This window comes from Dromaius novaehollandiae, chromosome 14 (genome assembly GCF_036370855.1).
Source record: "Dromaius novaehollandiae isolate bDroNov1 chromosome 14, bDroNov1.hap1, whole genome shotgun sequence".
NCBI classification, from domain to species: Eukaryota; Metazoa; Chordata; class Aves; order Casuariiformes; family Dromaiidae; genus Dromaius; species Dromaius novaehollandiae.
The window spans coordinates 21,726,568-21,732,670 of NC_088111.1; the positions used below are offsets into that span (position 1 = coordinate 21,726,568).

Here is a 6,103-nt window from a genome sequence, read left to right on the forward strand (position 1 = left end):
AACACCCTCCCTTCCTGCCCTCTCACCACAGCCTAATCTTGGGCGGAGGGAGTTGTTGTGGGCAGAACAGGAAAGACTGAACCATGTTTAGCATAGGTGGGGGGAAAGGAGGGTAGAAGAGAAATTGAAGACAGTGTTGGGTGGCAGGGAAGAAGAATTTAGTGGCATATAATATTTCTGCATTTGCTGATAGGAAAATCCTCCTACTTCTCCCTAGTCAAAAGAGAAAGGAAGAAAAAGCAGCATGACAGACAGTCATCTCTCATACTGGCAGGGAAAATGTTGCCATGGCCATCCTGTCCACCTGTCCCGTATGCCAGTTCCGGCCCCCTAACTATGGGTTGGAGATGAATTTGCATTTTTTGTAGCAGCTCTGTTGGAGAAAACACCCTGCCCTGCCTCTGTTACCCCTTATTAAACACGGCTTTGTCCAAGAAACAACATTTTGCCCTCTTCTGCATGATGAACAGGGACCCTAATGTGGTTGTTCTAAGGAGCAGAGTCTGAAGATCCCTATAGATTTGTTGAAGCTCATTCAGGTGTGGAAGAAGTTCTAATAAGACCTGAAATCTTGGGCTGAGGTTATGGCAACCAGAGGCACTGAAAGTCAGTTAAAATCAGAAAAAACAAAACCAAAAACATTCAGAAAATACTTAATTCTTTTTTTTCACATGCTTCTGTGCAGTTTTGATAAGTGGCCACAGGGAGGCCTAGCCTCTAAGGTTCTCTCTAAAGCAAAAGGGTGGGGTAGACTGAGCTAGACAAACCCACAAGGAGGCACTCACAGCTTATAAACAGCAGCAGGAGGAATGGCAAAGGGGAGACCCTGAATGTGTTCCCCCTCCTCCTGTGAACATGTTAGCTCTGTCTGTCACCAGCCTGGCTCATGGAGGGCTCTTCTTATTAGGAAAGAAAGTTCAGTAGCTCATTTACTGTCCCTGCATGCTGTTCAGTCCCATCCCCGCTACCCTCCAGCACCCTGAAATCAGTTCTGAGCTCCTACTTTCATGAACAAATGTTGCTTAATGGCCTGAGGGAGCTATGAGCTGGCACAAGTTCTCTGTTCCCAGCACAGACCAGGACAGCATCTTTCAAGAAAAGGGAAAGCCCTGTGCCCTCAAACCTTACTCTTCAGAGCCTGTATTAGGCAAAGGACTGAGAAGCTCCAGGTTTCAAGCTTTTATGGATTTAATGTCTGTGGCACACCCAGAAGTGCTAAAAGGAAGAAAGGTAGTAAACAAGAGCCATAATCTAGTGCTGAAAAGCTGAAGCTATTGGACCCCACGTTTTATTTTCCAGGTCTCAGCAGATAAGGATTTCTTTGCACCATAACCTGAATACACATTTTACCTGTCCAGTATTTCAACTATAGAACAAACTAGACAAGTGTGAACCATGATCAGCACAGCAATTGAGCCTCATACCTTAAAGTAACCCAGGCTAACTCTGTGGCCGAAGCTGGGGAGGTTGTAGCTGCGGTTACCCCAGCAGCACATAATATCCCATCCTTTGCCCATAATCTGATCCTTACAGCGCTCTAATTTTCCTGTCAGGACAAAGATGCAATGGACCTCAATGCAGAAGTCAGCCTTGGCTTGAGAAGGCAAAGGCCAAAAGCCAGAGCCATTGAGTTTAAGCACTTCATCATGCGTTAGAGAAGAAGGATTTTCAGGAAGGTTTAGTCTGAGGAGCGGCCTTCTTCACAGGGCCAGCTCTAGTGCAGCTCTGCCCAAGGCACTGACACAGCTTGGCAGCTCTTCTCACCTAAGTTTATAAGCACTTCAGGCTGCAGAAAAGCTATCACTGTGCTAAGGTGGCTGTATCACTACCAGGTCATAGCGAGGTTGTAAGACCAAGATGGGGCATATGCCTTTGAGGGACATGGGAGAGCCCGGGGGAAGCTGAAGACAGATAACGCTGGGGATGTGCTAAAGGACCCGCCTTGGCTCTCTTCCATTCATGACAGCTAACCACAGTCTAAAACAAGTCTTCCACAGCTTTGAAACCTGTGGGCATTTTGGCAAGATGTTCTCCATGAGATAAAAGGGCAGGAAACATGAAGATGAAAAGTGTGACTGACATTTGAGTTTCCATGGCAACTTTTTTCCTGCTTCCCCCTGAGACTGGGACACTGAAAAAAAGCCTGCTGGGTAGAATGACAGAGAAGGTGGGTGTAAAAGTAGGGAGTCATAACTGAAGGGACCTAGAAAGTCAGGAGAACTTTTTAACCTATCAACAACAGGGAAGAGACAGCAGTATAATGAAGGGCTTTATTGAAGGAAAGGATTACAGTAACTGGAGTGGGGCAGAAAACCCCTCCTCCATAGGACAGTCTGTGGGAAAAATCTTTGCTCCTGCTTCCCCTTCTCCCACCAAGGAAGTAGATAAGAGTCTGCTGGGGGAAGAGCACTTCCCAGTGTGAGGCTTTGGCATCAGAGCACTAGAGGAATTCAAGACCTGGAAAGAGAGAAAGATAGCATGAAGAAAGTTTCTGCATAGGGAGAGGAAATACCCAACAATCTCCAATGATCTTGTGGTCCTTTGCAGCAGTAACAACAGAGTATGATCTCCATTCTCTAGCTTCAAACTCTCCCTGTCCCAAATTTCCTTCGCCCATCTACTGAGAAACTTCAGGTCTGGACATCAGCCTTACCATGGCCTCCAAACAGGATCCACCCTCACGAACAGAACCCTGAAGTCCCAGCTCCCAAAGCTCCTTTTTCAAAGAAAAAAGGGAAATTTCTCTTCTCAGAGAGAAATGTGTGTATTTCTTTCAGGTTAAACTATCCTGTAAATGATTAAAACTTGAAAAATATACATACAAAACAAAGAAGCCCTAAGTCTGAGTCCTAAATCAACCCTGAAGACAATGATTTAACTGCATTTGGCCAAGAGGGAACTGGGAGCTAGGACTCCTGGATTATCTGTCTTTCTACTCCAAAGTATTAAAGTTGTACGAGCTGAGGCAGCCTGTTCCATGGCCCCATGGGTCAGTACCTCACAGTATCTTCTAGAGCTCAGCCAACAAAATTGATAACGACAAGATGCAGGATGGTATTGACGAGGAGGAAATCAGCAAATGCCTGCTCCGGTGAAACGCCCTGGAACTCGCCTTTGTTCTGGGGGTTGATCTGGATCCTGAGGCACACTGTATGTCAGGGAGAGAGAATGAAATGTTAGGGATTAGAAAAGAAAGCCATGGCAGGAAGTGAGACCTTGCTGACACAATCCATCACAGCCTGGGTCACTGTTCCACCAGGGTACTACCAAAAAAGATGACTCTACCTTTGTTACAGCATGAGCAGGACACAGGCATGGGAGATGCATGGGGCTGATATAGGATCAGTTCTCCCAGACCACTACAGTATAAGGGGTGAATGAGTAGGTCCTGATGGGAACAGGCTTACGATGAGATGGCACTGTCATGGAAACAACTGTGTGTTAAGTAGGGCAGCGCAGCAACAAGGTAGTTTTGTATGTATTATGAGAGCGCAGCATCCTGAAACAGCTATTGCCAGGGATCGGGGTCACCATGGGATGGCTGGTGAGGAACGACACCAACAAGATGCTAACTGGGAGGATTCCTTGACTGCCAGAGAGAAGCAGGGACACTCTGAGGTTGCTAAGAAAACACTGGAGTGTGATAAGGGGGCAGGTTTTGTGGCTTGTTTTGGGCAGCACCCAGAAGGTCCATAGCATCTGTGGAACATCCTGCTAAGGAACATGCTGAGGCTTCTATGATACGTCCTACAGCTGCTAGGCAGTGCCTCATGTTTGCCACGGGACCACAGCCTGGGCATGTTCTGCAGTTGCCAGACTGAGCAGTTGCTAGGGGACAACCTTTGAGGTTGCTAGGATGCAGAGATCAGCTGGCAGAACTCAATGTTCTAAGGTTACCAAGGAGAATCCGAGGCTGCTACACAGTTGTGAGCTGTAGAGGTATCTAGAGCTGCTTTTCTGTTTGCTAAAGGGATTTCATGGCTGCTTCGGCAATTCCCTTGTTGTCAGGAAAGGTTTGGGATTGGTAGAATTCCATAGTTGCTAAAAGGACTCCCTGCTTGCCAGAACAAGTTCTGAAAGTTGCTAAAAAGCTTTTACACAGTTGCTAATGAGATTTCCTGGTTGCCAGAGGAGGTTTGAGGGCTGCTAAGGTTATTCCCAGGTAGCTAAAAGCATTCGCTGTTTGCCAAAGAAGGTTTGGGGGTCACTAACGGCACTTCACAGTTAGTGGATTCCATGGTTGCCAGGGAAGGTTTGGGCATTGCCCAGGGTAGTCCCTAGTTGCCATGCAGATATGGGTTATTTCTAGGGGAATACTCTAGTCGTCAGGGCAATATGGGTGCTGTGGTAATTCCACAGTGGCTACAGAAGGTTAGGGCATTAAGCAGAGTATGCAATTGCTAAATGGATTCTATGGTTAGCAGGAAGGGCGCGCGGGGCGCGGGGGCAAGAGGGCGACTGGCCTGACGCACTGACCGCCGAGGATGAAGCTGCCGACGGCAGAGATGAAACTGCTGAGGAAGGAGTTGAGGGGAAGGTACCGACGCCGAGGCAGTAGGTGAACTGGAGCACCCCGGCGAGCAGCGCATGCAGCAGGTAGGCGTCCAGCACCTTGAGGCGGCTCGGCGTGCCGCTACCGTACTCCACCAGGAACCGCTGCACCACCGAGCCGACCAAACCCGCAGCTCCCGTGCTGGAACCGGAGCCAGAGCCCGCCGCACCCGACATGATTCTGCTGAGACAGTGAGAGTGGGTGAGGTGGCTGGAAAAGACGTTTCAGCACTTCTGGGGCACTACTATACAGCGCACACGCACGAGAGGACAAGAATTGGTGTGCATGCACATCTGCAACCGTGCTTGTACTTTACCATTGTGCAGGTGCACGTCCCACGACAGAAAAAGGGTGAAACTCTGGGACACTGCCTACCATTATACGCATGCACGCGAGTACATGCTGGAAGGGAGAGACTGAACGGGCATCTCAGCATCACATGTGCCGAAGCTTTATTGCGCCACACTCCCCTGCGCTTTCCAAGAGCCAATGAGAGCCAAGCGGCGGGTGTTGCTAGGATGAGTAGGGAGACTCTCTCAGTCCTACAACACAGGTGTGTTGCAATAGTGCGAACACCAGTGTCGCGACACAAAGGCACCAACATAACTGCAATGTGTTCACTGAAGTGTGCCTATTCTCTCCCACCCCTAAACTGCACCTGTGAGAAGCTGCTGACCACCAGCAGGCACACCTGACTTCCCAGCAGCAGGCAGACCAAAAATCCAGTCATAAATCCCGTGTGCCGTGGGTTGTCAGTGGTACAGCAACAGTCATCAGCACTCCTCATCTGGTTGGACAGGGGTGTCTTGCTGCCCCTTAGGGGCAGTTAGTGCTTTACAAGAGGCTTTTGGGACACTGATGCCTGTGTTTGAGGGCACGTTATTCAGTGGAACATGGGGAGAAGTTGGGCCCGTTCTCCCCATGGAGGGGGCCGTCTGGGTCTGGGTGTTCCAGGACAGTGCTGACTTTGGGAGGGGAATGTTGCAATCCCAGTGCTGCTCCTGTGTGTACAGGGCCCCTTAATGACTGTTGGCAAGTTTTTGGGGTGCCTCATGCGGACAGAGGCAACTGTAGCAGGCTGAAAAGGCCCAGTATGGGGGTCTGGAGATGGGGAGGAGGAAAGGCTTTTGCCAGTCTCACAGCTCTGGAGTGTGACTGATGGCCTGATGACACTTCGGGGTGCATGTGTGCTATCTGGGGGAGGCAGGGTCTGGGCAGTAGCAAAGCTACAGCAAACATCCTCCTGGCCTCCCACCAGCATATGCTCCTTCAAACCCAGCTACAGTGTCCCTTCCTATAGACAGGGTCAGGCAAGGTGTGTGAGGCTGACTTGTCCCAAAATGGCCTATTTAGAGAACAGCATCATAGATGTGAACAGAATATCTCGCTGGGAGATGCTCTGACCTCAGGTGACCCAAGTTGAGTGGAAAGAGAGAGACTCTGTGTATGTGTGTATGTGTGCATGCATGTATTTGACAACTGTTTGGTGGAAAGGCTGTCCAAATTCCTACAGGTGAATAGTGGAAGCCTGGCCCTTGTGGCCCCCTGCTC

The 6,103-nt window shown here is 49.4% G+C and overlaps 1 pseudogene; it reads right to left on the bottom strand.

The window, feature by feature from the left end:
* Positions 1-2,293: 2,293 nt before the first annotated feature.
* Positions 2,294-4,728, bottom strand: LOC135329895 (dolichyl-diphosphooligosaccharide--protein glycosyltransferase subunit DAD1-like; annotated as a pseudogene).
* Between the last annotated feature and the right edge of the window lie 1,375 nt (positions 4,729-6,103).